Source organism: Staurois parvus, unplaced genomic scaffold (genome assembly GCF_062004578.1).
Source record: "Staurois parvus isolate SC_StPar_1 unplaced genomic scaffold, SC_StPar_1.0 ptg003806l, whole genome shotgun sequence".
Lineage (NCBI taxonomy): Eukaryota > Metazoa > Chordata > Amphibia > Anura > Ranidae > Staurois > Staurois parvus.
In genome coordinates, this window is record NW_028321602.1 from 35,001 (window position 1) to 60,082 (window position 25,082).

General features: G+C 49.9%; 1 protein-coding gene across 1 annotated transcript in view; it reads right to left on the bottom strand.

The window, feature by feature from the left end:
- Positions 1–24,310, bottom strand: part of LOC149427400 (cortexin-3-like) — a 32,030-nt gene extending 7,720 nt beyond the window's left edge. Inside the window, exon 1 of the mRNA XM_089668078.1 lies at positions 23,954–24,310. The gene's annotated coding sequence lies outside the window, so the exon portion shown is untranslated. The remainder of the gene's footprint in view (positions 1–23,953) is intronic.
- Between the last annotated feature and the right edge of the window lie 772 nt (positions 24,311–25,082).

Sequence of the window (25,082 nt, forward strand, 5' to 3'; positions counted from 1 at the left end):
CCTTCAACGCGTTTCGCCCCCCCCTCCCTTGGGGCTTAATCATGGTGGAAGTGTGTGGCAGCCGGGAAACCTCCTCTTTACTTTACATAGTTGGTAAGATTGAATAAAGACCAGGGGCGGACTGACAACTCATGGGGCCACCGGGCAATAGGGGATCATGGGTCCCCTGTGTCCTTGCCCAAACTCCAAAAAGCCTATGAAAAAGGTACCAGGGGCATCTCATGGGGCCCCCTACTGACCCCAGGCCCTTGGGCAGTGCCCGAGTTTCCAAATGGTCAGTCCGCCCCTGATAAAGACAACAGTCCATCCAGTTCAACCCACGTGGGTGTGTGTATGCATGTATGTCTCCAACAGGAACCAGCGCTCAAATCCTTCTTGCTGGACTCAAAAATATGAAATCCAGCACTTGCCGAGGTGCCACCCTTGGTAGATCGGGGAATCTTGATACTAAAAGAACAAAACAGGGCGCACTCTCCTCGTGCAGCTTGCTATGGGGGAACCCGCTGCTCCCAATGTCCATTCGCACATGCAGCCGCAGCTCAGCCCCGCCTCCTCTCTTTTCTCATTGGCTCACTGGCTGTGATTGACAGCAGAGGGAGCCAATGGCTCCAGCTTCTGTCTCAGCCAGTGAGGAGTACCGGGATAGCCGAGACTCCAGTGCACATCGTTGGATCAAGAGGGGGCTTAGGTGAGTATTGGGGGTGGCTGCTGCACAGAGAAGGTTTTTTAACCACTTCAAGTCCGGACACTTTTACCCCCCTTCCAGTCCAGACACTTTTACCCCCCTTCCAGTCTGGACACTTTTACCCCCCTTCCAGTCTGGACGCTTTCACCCCCTTCCAGTCCGGACGCTTTCACCCCCTTCCAGTCCGGACACTTTCCCCCCCTTCCAGTCCGGACACTTTTACCCCCCTTCCAGTCCGGACACTTTTACCCCCCTTCCAGTCCGGACACTTTCCCCCCCTTCCAGTCCGGACACTTTCCCCCCCTTCCAGTCCGGACACTTTCACCCTCTTCCAGTCCGGACACTTTCCCCCCCTTCCAGTCCGGACACTTTTACCCCCCTTCCAGTCTGGACACTTTCACCCCCTTCCAGTCCGGACACTTTCACCCCCTTCCTGTCCAGGCCAATTTTCAGCTTTCAGCGCTTTCACACTTTGAATGACAATTGCGCGGTCATGCAACACTGTACCCATATGAATTTTTTAGCATTTTTTTGAGACAGATACAACTTTATTTTGGTGGTATTTATTCACCGCTGGGATTTTAATTTTTTTTGCTATGTCAATGAAAAAGTCCAAAAATTTTGAAAAAAAGTGTTTTTCTTATAAAATTTTGCAAATAAATAATATTTCATCATAAATCTTGGCCGAAATTTATTCCGTTATATTTTTAGTAAAAAAAATAAATATCCCAAATTAGTTTATAACCAAAAATTATCATTTTAAACATTTTTTTTTTTTTTTTAAATATTATTTGTTTTCTTTTTTTTTACATACTGTCACCCTAGCAGTACAGTGTAACCATGGTGACACTACTACTTGTGGGGGGGGGTGATGAAGATTTTTTTTTTTTACACTGATTGCTTTTACACCCATAAAGGCTGTGAAAGCAATCATTTCTTCTCTCTGGCTGCATTCTTGCAGCCATTGATAAATACTGTGAGAGCTGTGATTGGTCACAGCTTGTCACATGGTACACGGCTGTTGTGAATGGCCCAACACCATGTGATCTCTGTGAGAATTCACAGATTTCACACGTAGTAAGCAATGATGTTAGAAGTGACATCTTGCTTACTACTCTGCATGTGATCACTGATTGGCCAATCAGTGATCACATGATCAGGACCTCACACAGAGGTCCCATACGACGAGCGGTGTTCCACTCTGTCTGGCGGGCACCGGATCGCGGTGCTGCGTGCAAGGGCGGACTGACAACTCATGGGGCCCCCGGGCAATAGGGGATCATGGGGCCCCTGTGTTCTTACCCAAACTCAAAAAAGCCTATGAAAAAGGTACCAGGGGCATCTCATGGGACCCCTTAATGACCCCGGGCCCTCAAGCAGTGCCCGAGTTTCCAAATGGTCAGTCCGCCCCTGGCTGCGCGCTCCCAGGGAGCTTGCACAAGCAGCGGACGGGGAGGACGTTTATAAACGGCCACCCACCCCTGCACTGCCACCGCCCGGCCGTTTATATACAACGGCCGGACGGGAGGTGGTTAAAAACCACGTGTCCCCATGTGTCTGTTTTTAGGATGCGGGATAGGATGCCGGCGGGTGTCAGTGGACACGTCTGCTGACAACTGCCACTCCACAGAGCTATGGATAGTCAGACAGGGTCCGCCTGAAAAACCGACAGTTGGACCCGGTCAGACCGTCACTGTGAAAGGGGTCTCAGTCTAGGTTCACACCTATGCGTTTTGCGGAAACGCACAGCAGTCCATTTAACATGATTTCCTACGGGACCAGGGGCGGACCGACCATTTGGAAACTCGGGCACTGACCGAGGGCCCGGGGTCAGTAGGGGGCCCCAGGAGATGCCCCTGGTACCTTTTTCATAGGCTTTTTTGAGTTTGGGCAAGGACACAGAGGCCCCATGATCCCCTATTGCCCGGGGCCCCATGAGTTGTCAGTCCGCCCCTGTTTGGGACACGTTCACATCTGTGCGTTTTCATCCGGTGCGTTTTTTGGAAAGGGTCAGGGACTTTTTTAAGTGCAGAAATGTGCATTTTTGGTTCCATAGACTTCAATGGAGATACTGCAGAAAAGCATGAAGTGCGTTTTTTATGTGTTTTTGATGCGTTTAAGCCACCAAACCTCGATGCGATTACTGCACAGTCGGCGACTTCCCCTCCAAGCGTTCAGCTTGCGATGTCACCGTCGTTATCCCAATGACAGGTCCTCTTTAAGCTGTGACTGCACATGTCTGGGATGGATCGGCTGGCCTTGTCCGGTAATTGTGTCTCGGCCTTGTCAGGACTTTCCTATTTCAAGGCTTTACCTCTCGTCCCGAAGGAACGACCTGAATTCCATCGGTTAACAATGCGACGCGCGTGGGATTTAATCAAGATTAATTGGCGCGCTGCTCTGGCCTCGACTATTTAACCAGCAGAAAGTGCCGCCATATTTTTAAAGCGAGTCTGTCTCAATTAAACGAGGTGGTTTTAGAATATATAGAACAGGGGACTCCAAACTTTCTAAACGAAGGGCTGGTTTACTGTCCTTCAAACTTTAGGGGGGCCGGACTGTGACCAGTGGGAGAAGAAAATGTCCTGGTGTCAGTGACAGTAAACAGTGGGAGGAATAGTGCCCCATCATTGGTGTCAGTGGGAGGAATAGTACCCCATCATTGGTGTCAGTGGGAGGAATAGTGCCCCATCATTGGTATCAGTGGGAGGAATAGTGCCCCATCATTGGTGTCAGTGGGAGGAATACTGCCCCATCATTGGTGTCAGTGGGAGGAATAGTGCCCCATCATTGGTATCAGTGGGAGGAATAGTGCCCCATCATTGGTGTCAGTGGGAGGAATAGTGCCCCATCATTGGTGTCAGTGGGAGGAATAGTGCCCCATCATTGGTGTCAGTGGGAGGAATAGTGCCCCATCATTGGTGTCAGTGGGAGGAATAGTGCCCCATCATTGGTATCAGTGGGAGGAATAGTGCCCCAACATTGGTGTCAGAGGGAGGAATAGTGCCCCATCATTGGTGTCAGTGGGAGGAATAGTGCTCTATCATTGGTGTCAGTGGGAGGAATAGTGTCCAATCATTGGTGTCAGTGGGAGGAATAGTGTCCCATCATTGGTGTCAGTGGGAGGAATAGTGCCCCATCATTGGTGTCAGTGGGAGGAATAGTGCCCCATCATTGGTGTCAGTGGGAGGAATAGTGCCCCATCATTGGTGTCAGTGGGAGGAATAGTGCCCCATCATTGGTATCAGTGGGAGGAATAGTGCCCCAACATTGGTGTCAGTGGGAGGAATAGTGCCCCATCATTGGTGTCAGTGGGAGGAATAGTGTCCCATCATTGGTGTCAGTGGGAGGAATAGTGCCCCATCATTGGTATCAGTGGGAGGAATAGTGCCCCATCATTGGTGTCAGTGGGAGGAATAGTGCCCCAACATTGGTGTCAGTGGGAGGAATAGTGCCCCATCATTGGTATCAGTGGGAGGAATAGTGTCCCATCATTGGTGTCAGAGGGAGGAATAGTGTCCCATCATTGGTGTCAGAGGGAGGAATAGTGTCCCATCATTGGTATCAGTGGAAGGAATAGTGCCCCATCATTAGTATCGGTGGGAGGAATAGTGCGCTATCATTGGTGTCAGTGGGAGGAATAGTGCGCTATCATTGGTGTCAGTGGGAGGAATAGTGTCCAATCATTGGTGTCAGTGGGAGGAATAGTGCGCTATCATTGGTGTCAGTGGGAGGAATAGTGTCCAATCATTGGTGTCAGTGGGAGGAATAGTGTCCCATCATTGGTATCGGTGGGAGGAATAGTGCCCCATCATTGGTGTCAGAGGGAGGAATAGTGCCCCATCATTGGTGTCAGTGGGAGGAATAGTGCCCCATCATTGGTGTCAGTGGGAGGAATAGTGCCCCATCATTGGTGTCAGTGGGAGGAATAGTGCCCCATCATTGGTGTCAGTGGGAGGAATAGTGCCCCATCATTGGTGTCAGTGGGAGGAATATTGCCCCATTATTGGTGTCAGTGGGAGGAATAGTGCCCCATCATTGGTGTCAGTGGGAGGAATAGCGCCCCATCATTGGTATCAGTGGGAGGAATAGTGCCCCATCATTGGTGTCAGTGGGAGGAATAGTGCTCCGTCATTGGTGTCAGTGGGAGGAATAGTGCCCCATCATTGGTATAAGTGGGAGGAATAGTGCCCCATCATTGGTGTCAGTGGGAGGAATAGTGCCCCATCATTGGTATAAGTGGGAGGAATAGTACCCCATCATTGGTGTCAGTGGGAGGAAAAGTGCCCCATCATTGGTGTCAATGGGAGGAATAGTGCCCCATCATCGGTCTCTGTGGGAGGAATAGTGCCCCATCATTGGTGTCAGTGGGAGGAATAGTGCCCCATCATGGGTGTCAGTGGAAGGAATAGTGCCCCATCATTGGTGTCAGTGGGAGGAATAGTACCCCATCGTCGGTATCAGTGGGAGGAATAGTGCCCCATCATTGGTATCAATGGGAGGAATAGTGCCCCATCATTGGTGTCAGTGGGAGGAATAGTGCCCCATCATGGGTGTCAGTGGAAGGAATAGTGCCCCATCATGGGTGTCAGTGGGAGGAATAGGGGCACTATTCCCCCCACTGATACCAATGATGGGGCACTATTCCTCCCACTGACACCAAAGATGGGGCACTAGTCCTCCCACTGACACCAAAGATGGGGCACTATTCCTCCCACTGACACCAATGATGGGGCACTATTCCTCCCACTGATACTAATGATGGAGCTCTATTCCTCCCACTGACACCAATGATGGGGCACTATTCCTCCCACTGACACCAATGATGGGGCACTATTCCTCCCACTGACACCAATGATGGGGCACTATTCCTCCCACTGACACCAATGATGGGGCACTATTCCTCCCACTGATGCCAATGATGGGGCGCTATTCCTCCCACTGATACCAATGATGGGGCACTATTCCTCCCACTGACACCAATGATGGGGCACTATTCCTCCCACTTATACCAATGATGGGGCACTATTCCTCCCACTGACACCAATGATGGGGCGCTATTCCTCCCACTGATACCAATGATGGGGCACTATTCCTCCCACTGACACCAATGATGGGGCACTATTCCTCCCACTGATACCAATGATGGAGCTCTATTACTCCCACTGACACCAATGATGGGGCACTATTCCTCCCACTGACACCAATGATGGGGCACTACTCCTCCCACTGATACCAATGATGGGGCGCTATTCCTCCCACTGATACCAATGATGGGGCGCTATTCCTCCCACTGACACCAATGATGGGGCACTATTCCTCCCACTGATACCAATGATGGGGCATTATTCCTCCCACTGACACCAATGATGGGGCACTATTCCTCCCACTGACACCAATGATGGGGCGCTATTCCCCCCACTGATACCAATGATGGGGCGCTATTCCTCCCACTGACACCAATGATGGGGCACTATTCCTCCCACTGACACCAATGATGGGGCACTATTCCTCCCACTGACACCAATGATGGGGCACTATTCCTCCCACTGACACCAATGATGGGGCACTATTTCTCCCACTGACACCAATGATGGGGCACTATTCCTCCCACTGACACCAATGATGGGGCACTATTCCTCCTACTGACACCAATGATGGGGCACTATTCCTCCCACTGATACCAATGATGGGGCACTATTCCTCCCATTATAATCCCTTGAGGGCCACATAAAAGCAAGCAAAGAGCTGCATCTGGCCCCCGGGCCGCAGTTTGGAGACCACTGATGTAGAATATATAGAATAGGGTGCTGCAGAAATCGCTCTCCATGACCGGTTCACGTTATATCTGCTTTGGGGAGCGCCCAATGGAAGACCTGAGAGCCCGATCTGTTAGTTCTCTCGTCTTTTTGTGAACAAATTCATTCATTGTGTTCTGTATAAAAATGGGCAGAGGATTTCTGCTAGGAGGGGGAATTTTTTTTGGGGGGGGGGATTTGTGCTGGGGCCATATGGGGAGGGAGATAATTTGAGCTGGGGGTTGTGGAGGGGATCAGAACGTTTTGCCATAAAGGATGGACTTTCCATAGGGGGATGGATTTGTACTGGGGGGAGGGGATTTATGCTTAGGGGGTAAGCATGCAGGCTAGTGCTTTTTTTTTTTGGGGGGGGGGGACTTTTTGCTGCTCATATATCTTGTGTGTGTGTGTGTGTGTGGGGGGGCAATTTGGCATGTTCACCCTGGGCTCTAGATGACCTTGTCCCGGCACTGATACATTAGCATATAAGCACTTAACATTTTCATTACCCCCCCCGTGCTAACACACATGTGCAGTAGGCCAGTGTCAGTAGATGTTGCTCAGGGCCCCCCCAATAAAAGTCTTCCATCTGAACTCATTAAGAATTTGCACAAGACGCCCGGAACATTTACAATATTACAAGAAACGTTCATTTCTGTAATTATGGAACGACTTAGCAGCTCGACTGAGCGCGCCGCACAATGTCAGGAGATCGTCCCCCTACCCACTGCACAGCAGAACATTCCAAGGACATTGATCTATCCTCCTGCAACATGAAGGAGATCCTAACAGGAGAACTCGTTATATAAAGAATCCTAACGTTAGCATATGAGCACTTCATTATTAAGTGCTTATATGCAAATACACGGCTCAAAAAAAATGAAAGGAAGACTGAAAATCCATCAGATCTCAACGGGGAGGAATCTCCTGCTGGATCTCTATACTGACATGGACGGGGTGATGGGTGAGGACGCCCCATTGTTTGATGGAAATGAAAATGATCGACCTACAGAGGACTGAATTCAAAGACACCCCAAAAATCAAAGTGAAGAAATGATACAGCAGGCGAGTCCATGTTGGTGAGATGTCATTGCAGCAACTCAGAATGGTCCTCAGTAGTCTGTGTGGCCCCCACGTGCTTGTATGCATGCCTGACAACGTCGGGGGAGGCTCCTAATGAGACCACGGATGGTGTCCTGGGGGATTTCCTCCCAGATCTGGACCATCACTGAGCTCCTGGACAGTCTGAGGTGCAACCTGGCGGCGTTGGATGGACCGAAACATGACATCCCAGAGGTGTTCTATTAGATTTAGGTCAGGCGAGTGTGGGGGCCATTCAATGGTATCAATTCCTTCATCCTCCAGAAACTGCCTGCATACTCTCCCCACATGAGGCCGGGCATTGTTGTGCACCAGGAGGAACCCAGGAGCCACTGCACCAGGAGGAACCCAAGACCCACTTCCCCAGGAGGAACCCAGGACCCACCGCACCAGGAGGAACCCAGGACCCACCACACCAGGAGGAACCCAGGACCCACTGCCCCAGGAGGAACCCAGAAGCCACTGCACCAGGAGGAACCCAGAAGCCACCACACCAGGAGGAACCCAGAAGCCACCACACCAGGAGGAACCCAGGATCCACTGCCCCAGGAGGAACCCAGAAGCCACTGCACCAGGAGAAACCCAGGACCCACTGCACCAGGAGGAATCCAGGACCCACTGCACCAGGAGGAACCCAGGACCCACTGCACCAGCAGGAACCCAGGAGCTACTGCACCAGGAGGAACCCAGGACCCACTGCACCAGGAGGAACCCAGGACCCACTGCACCAGCGTAGGGTCTGACAATGGGTCCAAGGATTTCATCCCCATACCTAATGGCAGTCAGGGTTCCATTGTCTAGCCTGTAGAGGTCTGTGCGTCCCTCCATGGAGATGCCTCCCCAGACCATCACTGACCCACCACCAGAACGGTCATGCTGAACCATGTTACAGGCAGCAGAACGTTCTCCACAGCTTCTCCAGATCCTTTCACGTCTGTCACATGTGCTCAGGGTGAACCTGCTCTCATCTGTGAAAAGCACAGGGTGCCGGTAGTGGACCTGCCAATTCTGGGGTTCAATGGCAAATGCCAATTGAGCTCTATGGTGCCGGGCAGTGAGCACAGGGCCCACTAGAGGACGTCGGGCCCTCAGGCCACCCTCATGAAGTCTGTTTCTGATTGGTCAGAGACATTTACATCAGTGGCCTTCTGGAGGTCATTTTGTAGGGCACTGGCAGGGATCTTCCTGGTCCTCCTTGCACAAAGGAGCAGATACCGGTCCTGCTGATGGGTTAAGGACCTTCTACGGCCCTGTCCAGCCCTCCTAGAGGAACTGCCTGTCTCCTGGAATCTCCTCCATGCTCTTGTCTCCTGGAATCTCCTCCATGCTCTTGTCTCCTGGAATCTCCTCCATGCTGTTGTCTCCTGGAATCTCCTCCATGCTCTCGTCTCCTGGAATCTCCTCCATGCTCTCGTCTCCTGGAATCTCCTCCGTGCTCTTGTCTCCTGGAATCTCCTCCGTGCTCTTGTCTCCTGGAATCTCCTCCATGCTCTGGAGACTGTGCTGGGAGACACAGCAAACCTTCTGGCAATGGTACGTATTGATGGGCCATCCTGGAGGAGTTGGACTGCCTGTGCAACCTCTGTAGGGTCCAGGTATGGCCTCATGCTACCAGTAGTGACACTGACCCGAGCCAAATGCAAAACGAGTGAAAAACAGTCAGAAAAGATGAGGAGGGAAAAAATGTCAGTGGCCTCCACCTGTAAAACCATTCCTGTTTTGGGGGTCGTCTCATTGTTGCCCATCTAGTGCACCTGTTCATTTCATGAACACCAAAGCAGCTGAAACTGATGAACAACTCCCTTTGCTACTTACCTGACCAGATCCATATCCCAGGAGGTTCATGGACTTGATGCCAGACTCGGATTACAAAGTGTTCCTTTCATATTTCTGAGCGGTGAATGATGATGATTTTCCCTTAGGGCACCAGGTTGTGATGCGCAGAAAGTGATGCAGTTTCTCTGAGATGCCCGTTATGTCCACAATCCTCCTCTCTCACGGATCTCCTCTTTAGTATGCAGAAGCCGGCGCTGTCAATATTGTTTATAGACGACGTCCTCTTTGACCGGTAATTCCGGGTGTTTGTCATGATGGCGGATCCGCGATGCTGCAAATGTCTGTGATTACGCGGCTCTGGCCGGCGAGCAGTAAACACACATTAATTATCCTCTAATGTTTCCACAACCGCGTCCAAGTTCCCTCGCAGCATCTGCTAAGTGGAGGAATCGGCAGCGGCGGCGGGGAAACGGGTGTAAATAAAGTTCATAGATTTGAAAAGGATCAATCTGTGTTTTTTTTTTCTCTTATGCAAATTAGCCGATCATCTATTCACTTAAAGGGTCACTCCTCCTCTCGCTGGCATTTCAGCTTTTGGTGGATATTGGAGAGTTAAATGACTTTAGAGGCCACTGACTGTCTCCTGGAACCTCCTCCATGCTCTTGAGACTCTTCCCTTCTGGCAATGGCACGTATTGAGTGTCCCTGCCCACATCACACCCACATTTTGGGGTGGTCCCTGCGTGATTAAGGGAGGGACTGCCCACAAATTGGGTGTGGTGGCGCAACTTGCAAAATGGGTGTGATTTGGCGGTCTCTCCCGCAATAAGGGCGTGATAGGTGTGGACTGGGGGCGGGGTCGTTTGTTTCCTTTCGGATTAATTTGTCATCTTACTAATTCCTTCAAATGTTTCCAATGAATTAGAAGTATTTAAATCGAATTTGATTTAAATCGAATCGAATCGAATTTAAATCGAATTCATTGTGGGTTCTATTTTATTCAAAATTTGAATTTCAGAAGACAGTTATTTTCTATTCTATTCTATTCAGAATTAAAATTTTGGAAGGCAGCTGTATTCTTTCTATTCTATTCTATTTTTTTTATATTCTGTTAGTTTATTTTCTGTTGTATTCTTTTCTGTTCTATTCCATTATTTTCTATTTAATTATATTCTTTTATTTTCTGTTCAATTCTGTTTTACTCTGTTTTCTATTCTGTTTTATTCTTCTCTATTTTTTTCTAAATTAAAATTTTAGAAGATGGGTATATTCTTTTTATTCTATTATATTCAAATCTATGTTTTTTATTCTGTTCTATTCTCTTTCTTTCTATTCTGTTCTGTGTTACTCTATTCTTTTCTATTCATTTATTCTCTATTCTATTTTATTTTGTTCTTTTATGTTCTCTTCTATTCTGTTTTATTCTATTCTTTTCTATTTTATTCTATTCAGACTGAAAATTTTAGAAGGCAGCTGTATTCTTTCTATTCTATTCTATTTTTTTCTATTCTGTTCTTTTATTTTCTGTGTTATTCTGTTCTGTTCTATTCCATTATTTTCTATTTAATTCTATTCTTTTATTTGCTATTTGATTCAGTCTTACTCTATTTTCTATTCTGTTTTATTCTACTCTATTTTTTTTTCAAAATCCAAATTTTAGAAGATGGGTATATTCTTTTTATTCTATTCTATTCAAATCTATGTTTTTTATTCTGTTCTATTCTTTCTATTCTATTCTGTTTTACTCTATTCTTTTCTATTCATTTATTTTCTATTTTATTCTGTTCTTTTACGTTCTCTTCTATTCTGTTTTACTCTATTCTTTTCTATTCATTTATTTTCTATTCTATTTTATTCTGTTCTTTTACGTTCTCTTCTATTCTGTTTTACTCTATTCTTTTGTATTTTATTCTATTCTATTTGGAATTAAAATTTAGGAAGGCAGCTGTATTCTTTCTATTCTATTCGATTTTTTTTCTATTCTTTTATTTTCTGTTCTATTCTATTATTTTCTATTTCGAAAATGCATCAAAAACGCACTGGAATGCACCAAAATGCATCAAAAATGCTCTGGAATGCACCAAAATGCATCAAAAATGCACCAAAATGCATCAAAAACGCACTGGAATGCACATATCTTTATTTAAATTGAAGAAAAACAGATGTGGAAAAAATGAATTTGAATGCTTTAAAAACGTACTCAAACGTGTCAAAAATGCATAAAAAACCACACATGCAGAAACGCATCCGGAACGCGTTTCTATAGTATGAATCGGCCTTAAAGGTCAGCTGAGTGCACCACCTCGAAGTTGTCAAGTTTTGCAGCACTGCAGTTTAGCGACTGACTTTGCTATTTGCCGGCAGCTGGTCTTTTACATCGGCACGTTCCGGCTACAGCGATAAAAAGCAATATTTGCCTAAAAGACAGATTGTTGGGAGCCGAGCGCCCGCCGGCGACGTTCCCGCAATACATCCAAATCATACAGAAATAACCGGAGACACGTGCGGTGGGATGACATACAGCCGTGTGCATCCGTCATGAACAGTCCCGGCACAGCTGAGGGTATATACAGCGCCTTGAAAAAGTCTTCACACCCCCTTGAACTGTTCCCCATGTTATCATGTGACAACCAAAAAACGTCAATGTATTTTATTGGGATTGGATGACGACACAAAGCGGCACATAATTGTGAAGTGGAAGGAAAATGAGAAAATGGTTTTCAACATTTGTGACAAATAGTGCGTTTGCATTCAGCCCCCTTTACTATGACACCCCTAACTAAAATCTAGTGGAACCAATTGCCTTCAGACGTCACCTAATTAGTAAATAGAGTCCCCCTGTGTGTAATTTAATCTCAGTATAAATACAACTGTTCTGTGAAGCCCTCAGAGGTTTGTTAGAGAACATTAGTGAACAAACAGCATTGTGAAGGAACACACCGGACGGGTCAGGGATAAAGTTGTGGAGAAGTTTAAAGCAGGGTTAAGTTATAGAAAAAAATATCCCAAGCTTTGACCATCCCACAGCCCACTGTTTAATCCATCATCCGAAAATGGAAAGAGTATCCCACATGGGAGAAATGCTACAATTTTGGCCGTATTCAAAATATTTATATATATACTGTATGCTGAAATGCGTTTTTATTACAAAATATCTGAAAACTATTTTTAAAAATACATTTCAGATATACTGTATGTCTTTAAGAATACAAATCTACATTTTTGGAATGTATTTACAGATATATGTAAAAAAAAATATGTTAAAATGAGTTTTTATGTTAAAAAAAAAATCTCAAGAATATATTTAAAAAAATATATATTTAAAAATATTTTTCGTACATTTTGTAATATATAAAAAACGCATTTCAACATGCAGTATATATATCTATATTGCCATATATTTGAAATACCACAATTTTGGCCATATTCAATAAATAAATAATAATATAAACCCTGATTAAGGGAAGACTCTGATAGGGACCCTGTAAAGTGGGGGGGGGGGGGAGTTTCTGTTGGAGACCTTAATGTAAGATGGGACTCTGATGGGGACCCTGGTATAAGGGGGACTCTGATAGGGACCCTGGTGTAAGGAGGCTGCTGATGGGGACCCAGGTGTAAGGGGGGACTCTGATGCGGACCCGGGGTGTACAGGGAGACTCTGCAGGGAACCCTGGTGTAAGAGGGGACTCTGCTGGGTATCTTTACGTAAGGGGGATGCTGATGGGGACCCAGATGGAGATGCTGATGTAAGGGGGGGGAATCTGATGGGGACCCTAATGTAAGAGTAAACGCTGAAGAGGACCCTGATGTAGGGGGAGACGCTGATGGGGACTCCAATGTAAGGGGGGATGTTGATGGGGACCTTAATGTAAGGTGGAACTCTGATGGGGACCCTGATGTAAGGGGGGATGCTGATGGGGACCCTGATGTAAAGGGAGACTCTGATGGGGACCCTGATATAAGGGGGGATGCTGATAGGGATCCTGATGTAAAGGGGGACTCTGATGTAAGGGGGGACTCTGATGGGGACCCTGATGTAAGGGGGGGGGGACTCTGATGGGGACCCTGATATAAGGGGGGATGCTGATGGGGACCCTGATGTAAGGGGAGATGCTGATGGGGACCCTGATGTAAAGGGGGACTCTGATAGGGACCCTGATGTAAGGGGGGATGCTGATGGGGACCCTGATGTTAGGGGGGATGCTGATGGGGACCCTGATGTAAGGGGGGACTCTGATGGGGACCCTGATGTGAGGGGGGATGTTGATGGGGATCCTGATGTAAAGGGGGACTCTGATGGGGACCCTGATGTAAGAGGGGATGCTGATGGGGACCCTGTTGTAAAGGGGGACTCTGATGAGGACCCTGATGTAAGAGGGGATGCTCATGTGGACCCTGTTGTAAAGGGGGACTCTGATGAGGACCCTGATGTAAGAGGGGATGCTGATGGGGACCCTGATGTAAATGGGGACTCTGATGAGGACCCTGATGTAAGAGGGGATGTTGATGGGGACCCTGATGTAAGAGGGGATGCTGATGGGGACCCTGATGTAAGACGGGATGTTGATGGGGACCCTGATGTAAGAGGGGATGCTGATGGGGACCCTGATGTACAGGGGGACTCTGATGAGGACCCTGATGTAAGAGGGGATGCTGATGGGGACCCTGATGTAAAGGGGGACTCTGATGAGGACCCTGATGTAAAAGGGGATGCTGATGGGGACCCTTATTGTAAAGGGGGACTCTGATGGGGCCCCTGATGTAAGAGGGGACTCTGATGAGGACCCTGATGTAAGAGGGGATGCTGATGGGGACCCTGATGTAAAGGGGGACTCTGATGGGGACCCTGATGTAAGAGGGGATGCTGATGGGGACCCTGATGTAAAGGGGGACTCTGATGGGGACCCTGATGTAAGAGGGGATGCTGATGGGGACCCTGATGTAAAGGGGGACTCTGATGGGGACCCTGACATAAAGGGGACTCCTTTATTTATAAACACAGATTTTTTTCCAGCCTGCCAATATCTGTGGGGACCTCTGGACAATGGAGAAGGTGGGAGGTCCTTCCACATAGTATTCCCATCTCAGTAGCAGACAATGCCTAGAAATGTTCCTCAGACTTCCTCACTTCTACTTTTCATCGTCTGGAGAAGATCGCCCCTCCCCCTTTTCCTTTGTCCACCAATCGAGGTCACTTTTGCTGGTTTAACAAAATCCCGACCTTCGATTTCCAATCTCGTTCCAGGTGGTCACCCGGAGGACTCAATACACGTCGGTGGGTTTGATATAGCGCCTGATCTGCTCCGTGAGCGATCCTTGATATCCAGCGACACGGCTGACCTCACATCAGTCCCGTTGGTGGAGATTTAATGTACGGTCAGCTGATTGACATGCCAATACTCTGACCTCCCATTGTGGACTCCATAGAAGACACCAAATACATAAAAACTATAGAGAGAGGTCAATACATGCCCAAAGGTAACACCACCCAACCATCGAACTATACCTTCAAGGGATTGTCGAGGCACCAAAGGTAAGTGAAGCAAGACGTCATACCGTAATGACAGGAGATGCATAATAAAGAAGAGCCGGTCTTCGTCTGTTTTGGCTTGGATTGCACAGGTCGTTACGCGGCTTTACCAGCTGGAGTATATTATCGGGATCTCGTCTGATCTTTGTACCTTTAGGTGAACGTCTTACCATGCCGCGTCGTGTACGCTCACCGCTCACTTTCATAGGTCCACCTGTTCAATTGCTCAGTAACACATGTGATTAGCCAATCACATGGCAGCAACTCAATGCATTTAGGCATCTAGGCGTGGTGAAGACGACTTGCTGAAGTTCAAACCGAGCGTCAGAATGGGGAAGAAAGGGGATTTAAGGGACTTTGAACGTGGCATGGTTGTTGGTGCCAGACGGGCTGGTCTGAGGATTTAAAAAAAACTGCTGATCTACTGGGGTTTTCACTTTGATTGATGTAAGGGGGCACTCTGATGAGGCAGTTGATGTAATGGGGCACTCCGATGAGGCAGTTGATGTAAGGGGGCACTCTGATGAGGCAGTTGATGTAAGGGGGCACTCTGATGAGGCAGTTGATGTAAGGGGGCACTCTGATGAGGCAGTTGATGTAAGGGGGCACTCTGATGAGGCAGTTGATGTAAGGGGGCACTCCGATGAGGCAGTTGATGTAAGGGGGCACTCTGATGAGGCAGTTGATGTAAGGGGGCACTCTGATGAGGCAGTTGATGTAAGGGGGCACTCTGATGAGGCAGTTGATGTAAGGGGGCACTCTGATGAGGCAGTTGATGTAATGGGGCACTCCGATGAGGCAGTTGATGTAAGGGGGCACTCTGATGAGGCAGTTGATGTAAGGGGCCACTCTGATGAGGCAGTTGATGTAAGGGGGCACTCTGATGAGGCAGTTGATGTAAGGGGGCACTCTGATGAGGCAGTTGATGTAAGGGGGCACTCTGATGAGGCAGTTGATGTAAGGGGGCACTCTGATGAGGCAATTGATGTAAGGGGGCACTCTGATGAGGCAATTGATGTAAGGAGGCACTCTGGCGGGGACGGTTGATGTAAGGGGGCATTCTGATGAGGCAGTTGATGTAAGGGGGCATTCTGATGAGGCAGTTGATGTAAGGGGGCATTCTGATGAGGCAGTTGATGTAAGGGGGCACTCTGATGAAGCAATTATTTATTTCAGGTACTTATATCGTGATGTCAATTTACATATATATTGTACATTCACATCAGTCCCCGCCCCCGAGGGGCGTACAATCTAAGGTTCCTAACTCACATTCATACATACACATACTAGGGACAATTTAGACAGGAGCAAATTAACCTCCCAGCATGTCTTTGGAGTGTGGGAGGAAACCGGAGGACCCGGAGGAAACCCACGCAGGCACAGGAAGAACATGCAAACTCCAGGGAGGTGGTGCCGTGGTTGGGATTCGAACCAACAACCCGAGTACTGCCAGGCGGAAGTGCTAACCATTTAGCCACTGTGCTGCCCATCTGCTGTAAGGGGGCACTCTAGTGGGGACAATTGATGTAAGGGGGCACTTTGATGGGGACAGTTGTGGCAAGGGGGCACTGTGATGAGACTATTGATGTAAGGGGGAACTTTGGTGGGCATGGTTGATGTAAGGGGGTGCTCTGATGAGGCAGTTGATGTAAGTGGGACTTTGATGGGGACGGATGATGTAAGGGGGCACTCTGAAGAGGCAATTGATGTAAGGGGGCACTCTGGTGGGGATGGCTGATATAAGGGGGTGCTCTGATGAGGCAATTTATGTAAGGGGGACTCTGATGGGGATGGTTCATGCAAGTGGGGGATTCTGATGGGGACAGTTGATGTAAAGGGGCACTCTAATGAGGACTCTAATAACAGCCTAATACATACTATCCCCATCAGAGTCCCCCTTACATTAACCGTCCCCATCAGAGTCCCCCTTACATCAACTGCCTCATCAGAGTGCCCCCTTACATCAATTGCCTCATCAGAGTCCCCCTTACATCAACCGTCCCCATCAGAGTCCCCCTTACATCAACTGCCTCATCAGAGTGCCCCCTTACATCAACCGTCCCCCTCAGAGTGCCCCCTTACATAAGTACATTAGAAAACAAACACCTGGTGCAAGGAATAAGAGGTACAACTGCTCATGAAATAAGTCTCCTTCAGATAGGCGGTCAGGGGGTGGTAAAAACAGGTGGCTGAGCTGTGCTTTTTCCCTCCCCTTCCCGCCTGGTCCAGCACCAAGCTCTAAGAAAACAGCCAGGCGGGGTTGTCCACATGCTGCAACTGCATAGGAGTTAGGAGATAGGAGAGTGGCAGAAGAACATCGGGATGTCTAGTAGGCAACGCTTTCCCACCAGAACTCAGCCTCCCCGCTGTACAGATCAGCTCCCCAGGCTCTCTCCTGCTTCTTGCAGCTCTCCACATGGACCTCTGTCAGCATGCTTCACTGAACCTGTCAGTTTCCTCCCCGGCTCAGAGAGGCAAGGCTGACAGTGGAAGCGTTGAGGGCCAGATAGGGACAGTCAAAGGGCCAGATGTGACCCTGGGGCCACAACCTGCCCAGGTCTGGTTTAGCAGTTTAATGTTATTCAGTTTAATCTCCAGTAAGGATGCTTAAGGTGTTACTAAACCCAGGACCCTGCATTCACTATATCTGCTGTCCCCGGACCCCTCATTCACTATATCCACTCTCCCCGGACCCCGCATTCACTATATCCGCTCTCCCCAGACCCTGCATTCACTATATCCGCTCTCCCCAGACCCTGCATTCACTATATCCGCTCTCCCCAGACCCCGCATTCACTATATCCGCTCTCCCCAGACCCTGCATTCACTATATCCGCTCTCCCCGGACCCCGCATTCACTATATCCGCTATCCCCGGACCCCGCATTCACTATATCCGGTCTCCCCGGACCCCGCATTCACTATATCCGCTCTCCCCGGACCCTGCATTCACTATATCCGCTCTCCCCGGACCCTGCATTCACTATATCCGGTCTCCCCAGACCCTGCATTCACTATATCCGCTCTCCCCGGACTCTGCATTCACTATATCCGGTCTCCCCGGACCCCGCATTCACTATATCCGGTCTCCCCAGACCCTGCATTCACTATATCCGCTCTCCCCGGACTCTGCATTCACTATATCCGGTCTCCCCGGACCCCGCATTCACTATATCCGCTCTCCCCGGACCCTGCATTCACTATATCCGCTCTCCCCGGACTCTGCATTCACTATATCCGCTCTCCCCAGACCCTGCATTCACTATATCCGCTCTCCCCGGACTCTGCATTCACTATATCCGCTCTCCCCGGACCCTGCATTCACTATATCTGCTCTCCCCGGACCCGAATTCACTATATCCGCTCTCCCCGGACCCCGCATTCACTATATCCGCTCTCCCCGGACTCTGCATTCACTATATCCGCTCTCCCCGGACCCTGCATTCACGATATCCAGTCTCCCTGGTCAGTTGGCGTCCCTCTCAGTCAGTGTCATTAGTACAGAGCCAGTGTGCAGTATAATCACAGTATTAGTATCTCTAGCGCCAGATTTCCCACCACACTATCACAATCCCACTATAAGCCACTACTAGTATAGCGTCTATATCTACGTAGATTCCAGGATATATCCCATCATTTGTGGATGCCGTACCCTTCACAAAAAACAATTAACATACAATTATTAGGATTATAGCAGAATACATTTTGGCCTAAAGTTACACAGAAATGTGATTTTATTGGATAACAGAAAGTAGAAAATTATGTTTTTCTTTTCAAAGCTTTTAGTCTTTTTTCATTCATAGAATAAACATTTAAAAAAAAAACCCCCAGTGGTGATCAAATACCACCAAAAGGAAAGCTCGATTTGTGTGAAATAAAATGATATAAATGTCATTTGGGTAAAGTGTTGCATGACCGCACAATTGTCAGTTAAAGTAGCGCAGTGCTGATCAGCAAAAAAAAAAAAAATGCCCTAGTTGTGAAGAGGGTAAAAGCTTCTAATGGTCAAGTGGTGAAATAACTCCCATACAGACAGACGGTTGCATGGAAACCTGTGCTGCCATTCTATATAGGCGCCCACTCAATCTTCACCCTCCTGGTTCTGGTTGATACCTTCGGATTTTTAATTCTGAGTCCTTCGGATACTAAATTCCTGTTAGAGCCCTGATGAAGGGGGATTGTTTGGCTTCCAGAACATGTTGGCTGCCTTGTGTTACCCTGTTGTCGTTTGTGGAACTAATGAAATACATTTTTGACTTGTGTTGGTGTTCCTTCGACGTTCCGTAGACCTCCCAAGCTGGTTGACCCTCATCTCCAGGGTCTTTGTGGAGACCTTCAAAATGTAGGCCATTGAGCTCAAAGGTCTCTTACGTACAGGCGTGGACTGACCATTTGGAGACTCGGGCACTGCCCGAGGGCCCGGGGTCAGAAGGGGGCACCATGAGATGCCCCTGGTACCTTTTTCGTAGGCTTTTTTGAGTTTGTGCAAGGACACAGGGGGCCCATGATCCCCTATTGCCCCAGGGCCCCATGAGTGGTCAGTCCACCCCTGGTTGACCTTCATCTCCAGGGTCTTTGTGGAGAGCTTCAAAATGTAGGCCATTGAGCTCCAAGGTCACTTACGTACCATTCAAGGATTTGTATCCAGGGGCTCACCTCCATTTGGTTGCATGGGATATGGCATTCCTGGCACTATCCTAAGGGGACCTACGCTGGAACCCCCCTCTATAATGGGACTTCATATCCAAGGGGGTGCATGAGTAAAATGATTCCTATTGGTTGGGAAATTACAGAGAAGGCAGAACCTACCAACAGACATACATGGAAGGATCTCACCAGGTGCAGTAGCTTGGACTTTGTCAACGTCTATGGGACAGAAGCAGTTAATGTTCTGCAGTAAAGTGATCTGAACTGATTGCAACAATTAGAGCTAACTGTGACAAGTCGGCTCATACAGGCGCCGGAATGTACCTGTACTTACCTCATCCCAGCATCTCCTCCACCCTATACTAGTATTGGGGTACCACTCATCCCAGCCTCTCCCCACCCTGTACTAGTATTAGAGTACCACTCATTTCACTCATTTCAGCCTCTCCTCTACCATGTACTAGTATTGGGGTACCACTCATCCCTGCCTCTTCCCACCCTGTACTAGTATTAGGGTACCACTCATCCCAGCCTCTCCCCACCCTGTACTAGTATTAGGGTACCACTCATCCCAGCCTCTCCCCACCCTGTACTAGTATTGGGGTACCACTCATCCCAGCCTCTCCTCCACCCTGTACTAGTATTAGGGTACCACTCATTCCTGCCTCTCCCCACCCTGTACTAGTATTAGGGTACCACTCATCCCTGCCTCTCCCCACCCTGTACTAGTATTAGGGTACCACTCATCCCAGCCTCTCCCCACCCTGTACTAGTATTGGGGTACCACTCATTTCACTCATTTCAGCCTCTCCTCTACCGTGTACTAGTATTAGAGTACCACTCATTTCACTCATTTCAGCCTCTCCTCTACCATGTACTAGTATTGGGGTACCACTCATCCCTGCCTCTTCCCACCCTGTACTAGTATTAGGGTACCACTCATCCCAGCCTCTCCCCACCCTGTACTAGTATTGGGGTACCACTCATCCCTGCCTCTTCCCACCCTGTACTAGTATTGGGGTACCACTCATCCCTGCCTCTTCCCACCCTGTACTAGTATTAGGGTACCACTCATCCCAGCCTCTCCCCACCCTGTACTAGTATTAGGGTACCACTCATCCCAGCCTCTCCCCACCCTGTACTAGTATTAGGGTACCACTCATCCCAGCCTCTCCCCACCCTGTACTAGTATTGGGGTACCACTCATCCCAGCCTCTCCTCCACCCTGTACTAGTATTAGGGTACCACTCATTCCTGCCTCTCCCCACCCTGTACTAGTATTAGGGTACCACTCATCCCTGCCTCTCCCCACCCTGTACTAGTATTAGGGTACCACTCATCCCAGCCTCTCCCCACCCTGTACTAGTATTGGGGTACCACTCATCCCAGCCTCTCCTCCACCCTGTACTAGTATTAGGGTACCACTCATTCCTGCCTCTCCCCACCCTGTACTAGTATTAGGGTACCACTCATTCCTGCCTCTCCCCACCCTGTACTAGTATTAAGGTACCACTCATCCCAGCCTCTCCTCCACCCTGTTCTAGTATTAGGGTACCACTCATCCCAGCCTCTCTCCAGCATGTACTAGTATTAGGGTACCACTCATCCCAGCTTCTCCCCACCCTGTACTAGTATTAGGGTACCACTCACCCCAGCCTCTCCCCACCATGTACTAGTATTAGGGTACCACTCATCCCAGCTTCTCCCCACCCTGTACTAGTATTAGGGTACCACTCACCCCAGCCTCTCCCCACCATGTACTAGTATTAAGGTACCACTCATCCCAGCCTCTCCTCCACCCTATACTAGTATTAGGGTACCACTCATATCCCAACCTCTCCTCACCCTGTCCTAGAACTAGGGTACAACTCACCCCTGCCTCTCCTCACCCTGCACTAGTAATTTGGTACCACTCATACCCACCTCCCCCCACCCTGTAATATTGGGGTACTACTCATCCCAGCCTCTCCCCACCCTGTACTAGTATTAGGGTACCACTCATCCCAACCTCTCCCCACCCTGTACTAGTTTTAGGGTACCACTCATCCCAACCTCTCCCCACCCTGTACTAGTTTTAGGGTACCACTCACCCCAGCCTCCCCCCACCCTGTACTAGTATTAGGGTACCACTCATCCCAGACTCTTCTCACCCTGTACTAGTATTAGGGTACCACTCACCCCAGCCTCCCCCCACCCTGTACTAGTATTAGGGTACCACTCATCCCAGCCTCCCCCCACCCTGTACTAGTATTAAGGTACCACTTATCCCAACCTCTCCTCCACCCTGTACTAGTATTAGGGTACCACTCATCCCAGACTCTTCTCACCCTGTACTAGTATTAGGGTACCACTCACCCCAGCCTCCCCCCACCCTGTACTAGTATTAGGGTACCACTCATCCCAGCCTCCCCCCACCCTGTACTAGTATTAAGGTACCACTTATCCCAACCTCTCCTCCACCCTGTACTAGTATTAGGGTACCACTCATCCCAGACTCTTCTCACCCTGTACTAGTATTAGGGTACCACTCATCCCAGCCTCCCCCCACCCTGTACTAGTATTAAGGTACCACTTATCCCAACCTCTCCTCCACCCTGTACTAGTATTAGGGTACCACTCATCCCTGCCTCTCCTCACCCTGTACTAGTAATTTGGTACCACTCATACCCACCTCCCCCCACCCTGTAATATTGGGGTACTACTCATCACAGCCTCTCCCCACCAAGTACTAGTATTAGGGTACCACTCCTCCCTTCCTCTCCTCACCCTGTACTAGTATTAGGGTACCACTCATCCCAGCCTCCCCCCACACTGCACTATTAGGGTACTACTCATCCCAGCCTCTCTCCAACCTATACTAATATTAGGGTACCACTCACCCTATCCTCTCCCAGTCCATCCTCCCCGCCCCTCCCAGTCCCAGTATTAGGGCCCTCGTCCTCCCAGTCACAGTATTGGGGTCCCCATCCTCCCAGCCTTTCTCAGTCTCAGTATTGGGATCCTCATCCTCCCAGACTCTCCCAGTCCTAGTATTAGGGTCCCCATCCTCTCTTAGTCCCTGTATTGGGGTCCCCATCCTCCCAGCCACTCCCAGTCCCAGTATTAGGGCCCTCGTCCTCCCAGTCCCAGTATTGGGGTCCCCATCCTCCCAGCCTCTCTTAGTCCCAGTATTGGGGTTCCTATCCTCCCAGCCCCTCCCAGTCCCAGTATTGGGGTCCCCATCCTCCCAGCCTCTCTTAGTCCCAGTATTGGGGTCCCCATCCTCCCAGCCTCTTTTAGTCCCAGTATTGGGGTTCCTTTCCTCCCAGCCTCTCCCAGTCCCAGTATTGGGGTCCTCATCCTCCCAGCCTTTCTTAGTCCCAGTATTGGGGTCCTAATCCTCCCAGCATCTCTTAGTCCCAGTATTGGGGTCCCCATCCTCCCAGCCTTTCTCAGTCTCAGTATTGGGATCCTCATCCTCCCAGACTCTCCCAGTCCTAGTATTAGGGTCCCCATCCTCTCTTAGTCCCAGTATTGGGGTCCCCATCCTCCCAGCCTCCCTTAGTCCCAGTATTGGGGTTCCTATCCTCCCAGCCCCTCCCAGTCCCAGTATTGGGGTCCCCATCCTCCCAGCCTCTCTTAGTCCCAGTATTGGGGTCCCCATCCTCCCAGCCTTTCTTAGTCCCAGTATTGGGGTCTTCATCCTCCCAGCATCTCTTAGTCACAGTATTGGGGTCCCCATCCTCCCAGTCCCAGTATTGGGGTCCTCATCCTCCCAGCATCTCTTAGTCCCAGTATTGGGGTCCCCATCCTCCCAGTCCCAGTATTGGGGTCCTCATCCTCTCAACCTCTCTTAGTCCCAGTATTGGGGTCCCCATCCTCCCAGACTCTCTTAATCCCAGTATTGGGGTCCCCATCCTCCCAGCCTCTCCCAGTCCCAGTATTGGGGTCCTCATCCTCCCAGCATCTCTTAGTCCCAGTATTGGGGTCCCCATCCTCCCAGCATCTCTTAGTCCCAGTATTGGGGTCCTCATCCTCCCAGCATCTCTTAGTCCCAGTATTGGGGTCCCCATCCTCCCAGTCCCAGTATTGGGGTCCTCATCCTCCCAGACTCTCCCAGCCCCAGTATTGGGGTCCCCATCCTCCCAGCCCCTCCCAGTTCCAGTATTGGGGTTCCTATCCTCCCAGCCCCAGTATTGGGGTCCTCATCCTCCCAGCCCCTCCCAGTTCCAGTATTGGGGTTCCTATCCTCCCAGCCCCAGTATTGGGGTCCCCATCCTCCCAGCCTTTCTTAGTCCCAGTACTGGGGTCCCCCATTATGTGTGCCATGCTGGCTGCTCCGGCAGTCGTGCCCCCTCCATGCGATGGCAGGGTTCGTACATCCTCCATGCAGACATCGGGTTGATGCGGCTCTCCCCTCCTCCAGCCTCCGTCTTACCTGTTGATGAAGAAGTCCGACATTCCCTCCCCGTCCTCCCCGGTCACTGCCGCCTCTCCCGGCTTCTCCTCCGCCTCCTCACCGCTGCCGTCTCCGCTGAGACCCGCATTCTCCGGCGCCTGGGCGGACGGGCTCCCCGGTTGCTAATGACAACCCGTACCTATGGCAACCCCGGGGCTGAGCATCCGCAGCTGAGATCTCCGGGAGAGCGCGGGGAGGCTACCTCCGCCTCTGATTGGCTGCTGGGAGGATGAGGGTGGAGGGGAGAGCCGGTCCCCCCGGGAGGCCGGGGATGAGGATGATCCGGTTTACCGGAGGAGGGTGAGGAGGATGGGGCGAACACACCGGACACCAGAGAGGAATGGGGGGGGGGAGATGCTGGGCTTACTGCAAAGGGAGGAGGAGAGGGGGGCAGCAACTGGTGGAGGGGAGAAGAGAGAGGAGAGGAGAAGAGAAGAGAGGGGAGGAGAGGGGGAGAGGAGAAGAGAAGAGAGGGGAGGAGAGGGGGAGAAAAGAGAGGAGCGGGAGAGGAGAGTTAGATGGAAAGGGAGTGGAGAGGGGGGGGGGGGGGAGAGAAATAGAGAGAGAGACATAAGGAGAGGAGAAGAGAGAAAGAGGAGAGGAGGAGGAGAGGAGAAGAGGATAGGAGAGAAGAGAGATTGGGAGAGGATGAGAGGGAGAGGAGAGGGAGAGGAGAAGAGAGGAGAGGAGAAGGAAAGGGAGAGTAGATAGATTGGGAGAGGAGAGGGAGAGGAGAGGGTGATGGAAAGGGAGTGGAGAGGGGAGAGAGAGATAAGGAGAGGAGAAGAGAGAAAGAGGAGGAGAGGGAGTGGAGAGGAGAGGAGAGGAAAGGGAGAGGTAGAGGAGAGGAGAGGAGAGAGAGGGAGAGGGAGAGGAGAAGAGGATAGGAGAGAAGAGAGATTGGGAGAGGAGAAGAGAGGAGATAGAGAGGAGAGGGAGAGGAGAAGAGAGGAGAGGAGAATGAAAGGGAGAGGAGAGAGATTGGGAGAGGAGAGGGAGAGGAGAGAAAGGAGAGGAGAGGGATAGGAGGTGGAGAGGAGAGGTAGAGAAGAGGAGAGGAAGAGGAAGAGGAGAAAAGAGGAGAAAAGAGGAGAGGAGAAGGAGAGGA